Here is a 13,454-nt window from a genome sequence, read left to right as displayed (position 1 = left end):
AGGCTTTGAGCCCTAAGTGAGGGGTTTGTACCTTAAAAAGAGGGTTGGGAGCCTACAACTGAAGTCCTTCAACCCTAGAATCAAAGCTTTGGACCCTAAAAATGAGGCTTTGGGACCTAAGCATGAGGCTTTGAGCCCTAGAAGTGGGCTTTGGACCCTCCAAATGAGGGTTTGGACACTCCAGATGCAGCTTGGACCCTAAAAATGCCTGTCTGGATCCTAAAAAAGAGGCTTTGGACCCTGAAAATGAGACTATGCAAACTAACACTGAGCCTCTGCACCCTAAAAATGAAGGTTTTGGAAACTAAAATGAGGCTTTGGAAGGCAAAGCTAAGAGTTTGGAAAGTAAAAATGAGGCTTTGGACTGTATAAATTCGGATTTAGACTCTACAAATGAGGCTTTGGTCCTTCCAGATCAGACTTTGGGGCTTAAAAATGATGCTCTGGGCCCTTAAAATGAGTCTCTGAACCTTAAAAACAGACCTTGGAGCTAATAAATTAGTTTTTGTACTCCATATATGTGGGTCTGGACCTTAAAAATGACTGTTTGCACCCCCCAAAGTAGGCTTTGGTCTTTTAAATTGATGCTTTTTGCCCGAACATTGAGGCTTGCATTATAAAAATAAGGGTCTACACTTGCGAAACTCAGGGTTGAATTTTAAAAATGATGCTTTGTAAAGCACAAAATCGGACTTGCTCACCGTAGCTATCTCCACGGCAGGTTAAATTTCTCGCCGTCTATTGTGTTTTAGTTCCCTTCTCACGCAAACCATGGTGACAAACAGTACCCAAAAGGCTCTGGTGCTCCCAAACGGCGGCTTGATGGTCTGCGTAACCCACCTCTAGCCGCATCTCAAGGAGCGTAGGAACGGCGTTACAAGTAAATAAGGCAGCGTCCTGCTTTAGGAAGAAAGCGTGTTGGATTTGAAACCCTCGGGTAGGACAGGAGGAGCATGTCTTCTTGGGTCAGCGATGAGTGTCGGCACGTATTATCTGATCCAGAGCCGATGTCTGTCGCCGCTTTAGCTCTGGAATTACTCTGAGACCCAGGAGGCTCCATTTTCCTTAGGCTGTCACCTAAGGGAGTCGAGATAAAGACAGTTTAACAAGCGCAGGGAATAAAAAAGGAAACCAACGGACGTGACAGCAACCACCGACCACCTCTCACCAGCAGGCAGACGCCCAGCCATCTCGGTGCGACGGCTGCCTTGGGAAGACTCCCCCAGTCCTGAATTTCTTGCTGAGCGTGACACTACGTGGAACGGACCGTGGTACCTCGTCGGTCAGCTCGGGGCAGCGGTCTCTGCTGTGTCCCCTCCCAGCCAGCTCGCTGGGGCAGCAGAGCGAGAAACGGAGAAGCCCTTGGTTCTGCATAAGCACCGCTCAGCAGTAGCTAAACATTGGTGCGCTGTCAACGCTCAAAACGGCACCGTGCAAGCTGCGATGACAAAACAATGACCTGTATCCCAGCACAGAAACCCTTCTGTGCCCGCTCACGATTCCTATTCCTATGAGAAACCCATGAAAAATAGGGCATTTGACTTATCGGGGAGAAATGCAAACACGCTCCCGGTCTCTGGCTGGCATCTGGCTTTACTTGCATGACCTAGAAAGTACGCACAAGTCTACGCGGTTTCTTCTGCACCTTGGGAAAGGCGTCTCTTGCCTCGATTTCCAAGGAGAAACTCCCAAAAGCGGCACCACAGAGGTATTCCTAAACCTCGCTAACTGAGAGCAGGGTAGGGTGGCTTGGGGGGGGGGGGGGGGGGGCTGTGCGGCTGGCTATGGGGCAGGCGGTGGGCTTTGGGGTGGGGGGGGCTGCGGGGGGGTTACTGACGCTGTCCCGTAGCGAATTACGGTGGTCGTGGGGCGACCGTTCAGCATCCGGCCCCTCCTGGAGCGACTCCGGGCGGAGGGTACGTCAACGGTGAGCGCTGGGGGAGCTGCCCCACGGCGGGGGGGGGGACACACACAAAACAACCCCGTTCTGCCCCACGGCTCTGTGGGGTCTCTTCTTCCCGGCCCCACGGCTCGACGGGGCCCGGCTCGTTCCCCCCCCCTCCCCCCCAGGTGGAAATGCGGAAAGCTTTGACGGATTTTGTGCAGAGGGAATTCGAAGCGCTGCGGGGCCAGGCCCGGGCCCTGCACGCCGCCTTGTAGCGCGTGGGGTGCCCCGCTCGTGGAGGAACCCGCCCCACGGTGAGACGGCCGGCCCCACGGCAAGACGGCCAGCCCCACGGTGAGACGGCCCCCACGGCCGTCCCTGCAGCCTTACGGGACCCACGGATGGGACGGACTAACCCCACGCTGCAATGGCCGTGGGGCCTGGACGGACGGACAAACGAGCTGCACCCCTCCCCCCCCCAGCTCCCCGTTCCTGTGCATGGTGCCAATAAAAATGGCTGAGCCTCGGGGATCTCCGTACCTGGGTGACAACGGGGGGGTAAAAAGGGACCTGGGGGGGGGAAATTGGGGTGCTGGGGGGGGGTCCCCGAGAGGGTGGGAGGTGGAGACGAGCGTGGCCTGATCCCACATGTTTATTGAAGCAGAAGCTGGTGTGTTTTTGGGGGGGGAGGGGAGTTCCCCCACTGTGCACACCTGGGGAAACCCCCCCTGGAAGGGGCAAAAGGGGGGGCTCGGACCCCCTGAAATGGGGTTCAGAGCCCCCCCGCGCCCCACACCCCCCGGAGTGCTGCCACAGAGCAGGGGGTCCCCAAACACAGGGTAAGGGGCGGGGGACTGGAAACACCTTGTCCAAGTTTTGCCCCCACTCCCTGAACTGGGATGGGGGGGGGGAAGGCGTGGCCCGGTGGGTGTGGCCGGGCGTGGCCGACTCATCACTCCTCCTTCTTGTCCCAGGGGCCATCATGGGCTGCCGGGGGGGGGGGGGGGGCAGGCAGAGGGGGTGTTACGGGGTCCGAAAGGGTGTTGGGGGGGGTCGTAGGGGGTTTGGGGTGCCCCCCCCCCTCCCTACCTGCAGGAGCGCGTGCTGGTCCAGAAGCCGGTCGTACTCCCGCGTCAGCCCCTCGGCCTGGCGCCGCATGGCCTGCACCTTGTTCTCCGCCTTCTCCAGAGCTTTTGGGGGGGGGTTGTCTGTGTCAGGGTCACCCCCAAAAAAACCCAGCAGCGCCCCACACACACACCATAACACCCCCCCACACCATAACGCCCCCCTGCAGCCCTGCCCGTACTGCGTTTGCTGGCCGCCAGCTCCTCCTTCAGCTTCTCCACCTTGGCCTTGAGGGTCTCGTTCTTGTCGTGGGAGGGGGACGACGGGCCGCCCCCGTCACCCCCTGCCTCCTGCAGCTGCTGGCGGGGGGGGGGGGCACGTCAGGGCCCGAGGCGCCTGGATGCCTCCTTCGACCCCCCCCCCCACCTCCCGCCATACCTTCCACAAGGCGTCGTTATCCTCCGTGTAACGGCAGGCGGCTTGGCTGGCGCCTTCCGCCTGTTTCCAGAACGTTTCGCTGGAAGCGCCCAGCACGGCCTGCTGCGAGATGAGGGTGACCAGGCGGCGCAGGAGGCTGCGGGAGGCAGGGTAAACCGGGCTCCGCGGAACCCCCAGGCCCCCCCCCCAGATTTGGCCCCCCCCCCCCCAACTCACAAGGAGAGCAGGAGGGCGAAACCGGCCAGGTAGAGGTTGCGCTGGGCTCGGAAAAGCTTCATGTGGAAATGCTCGAGGGCGCCGGGGCTGCTCTGCAGGGCCACCCGCTCCGTCACGTCGTATGAGGAGATTGAAGTAGACGGACGCCTGTAATCTTGAGAGCAGACAGCAGACGACCCTTTATTGCTAAAACACACACATACTTATAGTCACATATTCTGCAAAGTCACTGTACACGCGCACAAACATAAAATATGATTGGTTCTATCAACGCTGTACACGCGCATAAACATAAGATATAATTGGTTATACTAACACTGTACACGCGCATAAACTTAGGACACAATTGGTTATATTAACTAAAACACGCAAAACTTGTCTCAGTCTAATTGGTCAAGATAAACTGCCGAATTGCGGTTCTTTGTGCCAAGTTCCCTTTATCTTGGAATGTGCACCTGTGTTCTTCTAATTGGCATCTTTCTTTTTTTGTCTTCTTGTTTATTCTGTTCAAGGTCTTCTAAAGGCATCTGGAATGCTCTTGCGACCGTTAGCTAAATATGTGTCCACAAGTCCCCCTTTTTTGTTTTTTGACAAGTAACAACATGCTGTATTGCCCTTTGCAAAAACCTATGAACACAGCTAATTAAACACGGCAAAAGCAACATTATACCTAATAAAATACATAAGAATAAAAGACTGTTCAGTTAATGCCAATGACACACAAAAAGAGGTTTGATTAATAGCTTTAGTCAGTGTCACCCAAACATTCTTACTGTCCCACGGTGTTAAATGATGTGGATCAATCACTGGTGCCACTGTCATGCTGCTTGCTACAGTCAGCGTGTTCCATATCAATCTCAGCATAAGGTTTCGTCCATTTAGTTGGAATCCACTTCAGCCCATTTTCTGTAATGACACAAGCATAACCTCGGCCCCACGTTATTACTTTAAAAGGTCCCTCCCATTGCTGACGCTCCATATTTTTAACCCAGACTTTCCACCCATTATCAATATTTTGAATCCCACTATTCATTGTTTGAAAATGCCGAACTACAGGGGGGACAACTGACTCTCCACGCAGGGTCAAAAAATTCATCACATATATTGCTTTCATGAGTCTATTTGAAGGAGGTTCCCCTAATTCCCCCTTTTTTTGTTTTTCCAAAAAGTCTTTTAATACTTTATGAGTACGTTCGATTATAGCTTGACCTGTGGGAGAATGAGGAATGCCAGTAATATGAGTAACTCCCCATTGCTGAAAAAATTCCTGAGTCCGTTGTGCTATAAAACATGGTCCATTATCTGTTTTTACCTGGGCCGGGACACCCATTACTGCAAATGCTTGTCGTGAGTGTGTTTGTAGATGTCGGCTTGTTTCGCCCGCAAGTGCTGTGGCCCATATCATCAAGGAATATGTATCAACAGAAACATGAACATAACACAATTTTCCAAAAGCTGGTACATGAGTCACATCAGTCTGCCACAATTGCAAGGACTGCAGACCCCTAGGATTTACATCTCCGTGCCCAGATAATTTCTGGCACTCAGCACAGGATTGAATGATGGCTTTGGCATCTGCTATAGAAATCTGAAACTGTTTGGCTAATACTTTCACTGGTTGGTGGAAAAAACTATGAGCTCCACGTGCCTGTAGAAGTTTATTGGGGGGTGGCCCGGTCCATACAGGATTAGCTAGCAAATCAGCTCGTTTATTCCCTTCTGTGATCCATCCAGGCAAACTGGTGTGACTTCACACACGCATTATATAATAACACTTTGTCCGTTGGTTTAACAGAAATAGCAACATCTTAAATTTTTCAAACAATGTGATGTTATCAATTTCTTTCAAATAAGCCCATCTCAAGCGTTTTACTACACCTACCACATCTAAAGAATCAGCAATAATATTGACCTCAACATCCTGCCACTTTTTAAATACTTCTGTTACAGCTTGAAGTTCCACCACTTGTGGGGAGCCTTCACATGTGACAATGTGATTTTTCCATACCTGACCTTCTTTCCAAACTACTACTGCCTTTCTTGTTTTTCCACTGCCATCCGTATATACTGTAGGACCATCAGTAGGTAACTGTGCACACAATTCTTTTTCTTCTAGTTGTATATTTTGTAGCAAGGTAAACATTTTGTGTGCAGGAAGATGAATATCTCTCTTTCCTTCGAAATCTGCAAAAGCAATTTGTAAAGTTAGACTATTCTGTAGACACCATTGTAAATATCCTTGAGTCAAAGGAACGACAATCGTGTGTGGTTCTTGTCCACAAATCTCAATAATCCGACGTCTCCCCTTTATAATTAATTCTGAAATCATTTCAGTTCGAGAAAATATGGTTTTTTGGGCCTGGTGAGCTAAAAAGATCCATTCTATTATTAACAAGTCTTTGTGACTTCCCTCCCATTGATATATGATCCCGAGGGGTTGTTTTTCTCGGTTTAAAATGCTAAGATTAATGTCAAGATTTTCTTTAATTCTAAAAGCCTGACTCTGGGATATTAGATCTGCTATCTTTTGTAATGCTTGTTTACCTTGAGGAGTCAATTGTCGAGGTGCCGTTAAGGTAGTGTCACCTCGTAACATTTCAAATAAAGGGGTCAGAAGCTCATTATCTATTCCCAACAGTGTTCGAACCCAATTGATTGTCCCCAGTAATTTTTGCACATCATTCAATGTTTCAATCTTGTCTGTAATTTCCAGTTTTTGTGGAACGATAGTTTTTTCTAAAATCTTCCAGCCTAAATATTTCCATGGTTGCATTTTTTGTACCTTTTCTGGTGCTATTTTTAAACCAAAATCAGACAATTGTGTAGTCAATTCTTTGAGCTTTTCGGATAACTCTCTTCTCCCTGCTATCAAGATATCATCCATATAGTGATAAATAATCAAGTCTGGATTTTGTTCTCTAAACCCTTTTAGAGCTTGGGATACATAGGATTGGCATATGGTTGGAGAATTTTTCATTCCTTGTGGCAGAACTACCCAATGATAACGTTCCATGGGTTCCTGTTTGTTTATGGTGGGGATAGAAAAGGCAAATTTTTCCGCATCTTTTGGGTCTAAATATATTGTAAAGAAACAATCCTTTAAATCAATAATCAAAATGTTCCATCCTTGTGGAATCATAGTAGGCATGGGTCACCCTAATTGAAGGGCTCCCATATTTTCCATTACTTCATTTATCTTTCTTAAATCATGCAATAGTCTCCATTTCCCAGATTGTTTTGGAATGACAAAAACTGGTGTATTCCAAGGGCTCGTGGTATTCACCAAGTGCCCTTGTTCCAATTGCTCCTGTACTAACTGTTTCAAGATGGCGACCTTAGATTCAGTCAGCGGCCATTGATCTACCCAAATCGGTTCCTCTGTTTTCCATTTCAGTTTTAGGCGTGGTCGCCCATCAATGGCCGTGCCACAAAATTGTCTCCTGTACTAAGCACACATCCCATTTGACTTAATGCATCCCTGCCTATCAGGTTCATAGGGATATTGGTTACATAAGGTTTGATATAAGAAACTGAATTCTGACAAATCAATTGAATCATATATTTGCTTTGTCGAGTTTTTGATAATCCTCCCACACCGAACAGTTTCGAATCCACCTCAGAAAGCTCCCAAGTAACAGGCCAGTCCTCCCACGACAGAACTGTTACATCTGCTCCAGTGTCCACTAAAGCTTGTAATTTTATTTTTTCTGGCCTGTTCTTTGCATTTTGTAACTCTGCTGATATACTAGGTTTTGTTTTATTGACCTCCCTTGACCACATAATTTGAGCTTCTAATCCCGTAGATCCAAACCCTGCATTGCCATGCTGTTGATTAACCTTACATGGTACATTTGCTTTAAAAGGGACTAGCTGTGCAATTCTGCTTCCTTCCTGTATCGATACTGGTGGAGACGGCATCCAAATCATAGCATAAATGCGACCTGTGTAGTCCCCATCAATCACCCCGGGAAGCACAAAAATTCCTTGTAATGTTATACAAGACCTTCCCAACAACAGGGCACTAAGCCCATTACCTGATGGTCCTTGTGCGTTTACTGGCACACGGTGTACCTGAGAGTTCCATAGTAGAATGGTTTCTATTGTTGAGACATCCACTCTGGCACTTCCAGCTGTTCGGGCTGGCAGTTCTGCCAGACATCCTTCTTGGCGCCGTTCTGGGATCCTTTCGGAGCTGTTGGGGTCATCGCACCGCTCCTCGCACTCTTCTTGTAGTTTCCCGGCGATGGGGTACCTCGAGGTGGCAGAGCTACACCTTCATTTGTGAAACGAGATCTACATTGGTTAGCATAATGTCTCCCTTTATGACAACGAGGGCATATATTAGGCCCAGCTTCCACTTTGTTTCGCCCTTCTTTACGCTGAAATTGCAAATGTCCCGGTTGTCCACATTTATAGCATTTCTTAACATTTTTTGTATCCATTCGCATGGCTACAGCAAAAGCATTGGCCATTAATGTAGTTTTATGCTCCAAAGACCCAACTTTGTTACAGGCCTCTATCATATCTACGAGCGTCACTCTTCCTGGCATCGATTGTAGTATTTTTTTACAGTCTGCATTTGCATTTTCCACAGCCAATTTTATTATCAATGCTTCTTTGGCATCAGCATTATCTATTTGCTTTTCAATAGCATCTCGCAGATGATAAATAAAGGACAGATAAGGTTCCGTATTACCCTGCCTTACACTTGTAAATGATTGTTCTGACTTTCGAGCTTCAGGCAAGGTTACCATTGCCTTCAGAGCTAAGGAAGCTGATTCTTGTAATACTTCCACCGGTAGCCTCGCTTGCCTATTAACATCTGCAAAGTCACCAGTCCCCATCATTTGAGCAGAAGTGATCATATACCTCGGATCTCCTTCTGGGCGGTCCAAATTTCTTAGTGCCGCTAAATCACATAATTCTGCCCATTTCACCTTCCATAATAGACGCTGAGTCGGGGTTAAAATCATTGTAGCCAATTGTGTACAGTCAAAGCCCGTTAAAATTTGACCAGAAAATATATTCTCCAACAACGCCTGACTAAACGGAGCAGACAGTCCATTAGCCATTACTGTTTTCCGTACTTCTTTTATTAAATCCCAATTGAAAGGTTGCCACATGTTTGGGGCATTCTGCCTGACTGTAACTGGAAAAGCCACAGGATTTAGACCTTCGGTTAACATTTTAGCATTTATGTCCTTCCATCGCTTTTTTATAGCTTCTCCTGGGGATGTATCTGTCTCATAGGGAGGTGCAGAGGGGATAGGTCTCTGCTCGAGAGGCAGGTTACTTAAAGGTTGATCGTTGCCTCCACTAGTGACATCTCCCTCGGTGTTTAATTCCTCATCACTGTCCAAATTATTTACCACCTCACCACACACACTTCTCTTTTTTTCCAGGGTATCTTCAATTGAAATTTTTACAGCAGCAGCCATCTCCTTTTCTGCCTTAAGGGCTTTCAACGTTTCCAGCACCAATCTCCACATAGCAGAGATTTTCTGAGCCTTCACGTCCCCACGCGATACAAAGTCCCAAATTACTTTTCCCATTTTTTCCCAATTTTTAACTTCAAAGACTTCTGCATTCGAAGTGGGGGCACCATGGTCCTTAAGCCACTTCAGCATCATACGTAAAGTATTTGAATCATACTTAATCCCTCTCACGGAGAGGATATGTGAAAGCATTCGTACAATTGCCCCTTCTTCCACAGACATCTGGGCACCCATTTTAATCCTCTTAGCCGCTCACCTTACTTCCAAACGAGCAGGGTGATTGATCTCCCGGGAAAAGGTTGTCCGCTCAGTCCAGCTGGCTAGACGATCGTTCGGCTAGAGTCTCCTCCGGACACACTTCCCGCAATTCCAGCGTTTTCTCGGCCCGCAATCACGTTGGGGTCACCATTTGAGGAGATTGAAGTAGACGGACGCCTGTAATCTTGAGAGCAGACAGCAGACGACCCTTTATTGCTAAAACACACACATACTTATAGTCACATATTCTGCAAAGTCACTGTACACGCGCACAAACATAAAATATGATTGGTTCTATCAACGCTGTACACGCGCATAAACATAAGATATAATTGGTTATACTAACACTGTACACGCGCATAAACTTAGGACACAATTGGTTATATTAACTAAATACGCGAAACTTGTCTCAGTCTAATTGGTCAAGATAAACTGCCGAATTGCGGTTCTTTGTGCCAAGTTCTCTTTATCTTGGAATGTGCACCTGTGTTCTTCTAATTGGCATCTTTCTTTTTTTGTCGTCTTGTTTATTCTGTTCAAGGTCTTCTAAAGGCATCTGGAATGCTCTTGCGACCGTTAGCTAAATATGTGTCCACAGTGGGAGCGGGGGATCGCCGCTTGGGGACTAGCTGGGTGTCGGTCGGCGAGTGGTGAGCAATTGCACTGCGCATCATTTGTACATTCGAATCCTTTTATTATTACTGTTGTCATTTTATTAGTGTTACCATTATCATTATTAGTTTCTTCTTTTCTGTTCTATTAAACCGTTCTTATCTCAACCCACGAGTTTTACTTCTTTTCCCGATTTTCTCCCCCATCCCACTGGGTGCAGGTTGGGGGGGAGTGAGTGAGCGGCTGCGTGGTGCTTAGTTGCTGGCTGGGGTTAAACCACGACATCCATAAAAGAAAAAAAACCAACAAACCAACCATGTTACTGGAAAACACCCTTCCACTTACAGGTTTCCAAATCAGCTTCTGCTCTTTTGCCCAGCATTAACATAAATCAGGGAAAAAAGATCCTGCTTCTGGTTTTTAGATAACTTGACCTAACTTAGAAGTCACAACTACTTTTTTTAAAAATCATTTGTGGATATAAGCAAAGATCCAAGTTGCCAACCTCTTAAGACAGCTTATTTGCATTGTGCTAGACAGTTAGAACTGATGGCCAGGAAATGAGAAAAGGTTTGAAATCCACAAAGGGTGACACTACATACAGCACAAGTTTTGGACACATGAAATGTGTTTCATATCAGTTTTGATTTAAGGATATTCCCATCAGCTTCCTGCTAACATTAAACAAGACAATTTAACACTGGCTTCTTTTAGTTCAATGTCTTTGCTGTGCTTCTACTGATTCTGGAAGGACATTATAGTTGATTGTAGAGGAAGGACATATAACAAAGTGGTCTGTTAAACAGAGCTGTTGCAGCAAATTCAGCATTACCTTGGTTTTGTTTATGGAAGAGGATGAATGAAAACATCAACCAATCTGCAGCTAATGTTGCTAGCAGAGCCTTGTGCTCTTAAACACAGTGGTCGATTTTTATAGTTCAGAGGCTTAGTTGTACATACATCTGTTTTAATCTAAATCCAAGAGCTGTATGTCAGCATGCAGAGCAGCACAAGTCAAGCTCTGTTTGTAGAAGGTGCTCAAACCTGCTTTAGCTAGCTCACTGCCCAGTTAGGCTGAGCAGGACACCAGGCACCTGGGTTTGGAGGCCCACAAGGTTACTGCCCCTGGAACTCCAAGCACAACAAGGCATCATTTTCACCTCCAACCCTCTCTGCTTGCCCTGTCTGCTTAGACTTCTTTGCAGTCAGAAGCAGCACAGGACTGACATGGCAGGCCAATATTAAATTAAAAGCAGCATGAGCTTTTTTTTTTTTACACTACAGAACCCTTGCTTTGGAAAGTGAAAAATGGAGAAAGAAACCCCTACTTTGCATTACTAGATGAAACCAGGGGAGAGAAAGGAGTGGGACAGGAGGTGAGGACTGTACTTAATGGATCAAGGGTCTCTACAGAAACACTAGTAGCAAAAGGGGGAGACACATTAAAAAGGTCTCTACAACTCATCATGCTTGTCAAAGAGTTGCAAGAGGCTGTGTTGGCTGCAAATGTTTGTCTCAACATTGCTGCTGCAAAGAGCCTCGACATCCTGTTGCTGTGGGGGAGTACGCGCAAAATGTCCCTGAAGAAACCACCATATCCGCCTGAAGCTAGCAGTGCCTACCAAGCTGTGCTTGCCCACGAGCAAGGTGAAGAAACCACCGTGAACACCTGGGCATGCGCCCATGGAGGAACACGGGGCGGCACGTATGGTAATGAGCTCCGTGGAAATGGGTGGACTTTTCGGAGAAATCGTGGGGACCGGGACAATAAAAGAACTGCGTACTCCTCTCTCAGAAAACTGAAAAGCACCTGAAAAGCAACTGCCACTGAAAAGCAACTGAAGAGAACCTGCAGCACTTGGAACTGGGACTTTGGCTGGAACCCGGAACCTGGACCCTCCATCACCTGCATCGAGACCGAGTCAACGGGACGTTGCTGGCTTCATGGTGGTGGTAACTAGTCTTGCTATATCTCTTCTGTTTTCTTGCTTAGGTCTGCCTCTTTTTCCTTTCTTCTTCCCTCCGTCCTATCGCTATTACCAGTTGTTACAGGAAATAAAACTTGTAAGGTTGTACGGCATCTGACCTCGTTTGTGTCTTAATCTCGCTCTTGGGATCGTTTAAGAACCCTCCCCGATATTGGATTGGGACTTTTTTTAAATTGGCGTCACGGACAGGATGCCCAGAGATGAGAGTGCTGCACTACTTTGTTGTGGAACCTTTGTGTTAATGTGCAGTCTGGCTCCTGAGAGCGAATAGGGGGAATTTGGATACTCATGTGTGGCCCTCTCAGGACGTAATCCTCCTCTGAGTTAGTGTGTAACTTTGAAGTGTGTCCTCTTGAGAGTGAAAAGGGGGAATTCGGTACTACTGTGGGACCCTCTCAAGACGTAACCCCCTTTGATTTGTGTTGGTCTGTAACTGTAAAGTGTGCCCTCCTGAGAGAGAATAGGGGGAATTTGTTGTTAAGTTGTGACCCTCTCAGAACGCAGGCCCCCTGATTTGTGTTAGAGAAAATGGATGCTCAGGAAACTGTTGATGTTTGTGATTTTTGTGCCCTCACGGGTTGAAGGAATAGAGAAACTATATGATGTTTTAGAGGCGCACCGATCTTGCCCCTCACTCCAGGGACAAGATTGGGCGAAAAACCACTGGTTTCAACCACAGACTGTGGTGGATAGGATAAGAATCTTGCAGAAGGAAGCTAAGGTTAAGAAGGGGAAAGGAAAAGCTATAATTTGTGTGGTCCTGGGAGCGAGTCTGGCAGCTGCGATGGAAGAGAGGAAGCAGAAGTCTGGTCAAAGTGATATGATCAAAGGTCTGCAGGAGCAATTGAAAGAAAGTAAACAGTTGTTGGAGGAGGAAAGGAACCTTACTAGGATTTTAAAGAAGGAATTGAGAGAGGTGGATACACAGGCAGAGGTAGAAGTGACGCCTGCGGAGAAAGGGATACAGAAAATCTACCCCCAGGGGGATTTGCAGAGGGCAAAGGAAACCGTAGAAAGCCTCCCACATATGTATCCACTGATTAAAACAGAGTATGTGTATGAGGACAATAGCGATGACCGTCCTCAGGTTATCACCAAAGAAGTCCCATTTAAGGCAACTGAATTAGCAAAGCCGAAAAAAGATTTTGCAAGGACAGCAAAGGAATCAGAGACAGAGTATGTGTGGAGAGTGTCTTTGTCAGGAGGGGATGGAATTTTGTTGTCAGAGGAAGAAGCAGAAGGATATTGGGGTCCAGGTGTGTTTCTAACTACTGGCGATCACCGAGCCCCGTGGTCATTGACTCAGAGAGCTGAGTATTGGGCCGGAGGGCTGAACCCCTTGGAGAGGGGAGATCCCCTTGCCATAACCGGTACGGTGGATCAGCTAGTGGAAAGTGTGCAAAAGGCGGCATGTCTCCAGATGATGTATGATCGGGAGCTCAAGCCCCACCAGGGCTCCCTGATGATGATGCCTGTGGACCTGGAGAGGATGACTCC

General features: G+C 47.5%; 1 non-coding gene across 1 annotated transcript; it reads left to right on the top strand.

Annotated features, from left to right (window-relative positions):
- The first annotated feature begins 964 nt into the window (after positions 1-964).
- On the top strand, positions 965-1,049 carry LOC128138447 (small nucleolar RNA SNORD45). Its single transcript, XR_008234012.1, has one exon. It is a non-coding gene; the product is annotated as a small nucleolar RNA SNORD45 (small nucleolar RNA).
- Positions 1,050-13,454: the final 12,405 nt, after the last annotated feature.

This window comes from Harpia harpyja, unplaced genomic scaffold (genome assembly GCF_026419915.1).
Source record: "Harpia harpyja isolate bHarHar1 unplaced genomic scaffold, bHarHar1 primary haplotype scaffold_46, whole genome shotgun sequence".
Classification (NCBI taxonomy): domain Eukaryota; kingdom Metazoa; phylum Chordata; class Aves; order Accipitriformes; family Accipitridae; genus Harpia; species Harpia harpyja.
The sequence above is the reverse complement of the archived record's forward strand: the minus strand, read 5'-3'. Positions and strand labels throughout refer to the sequence as shown.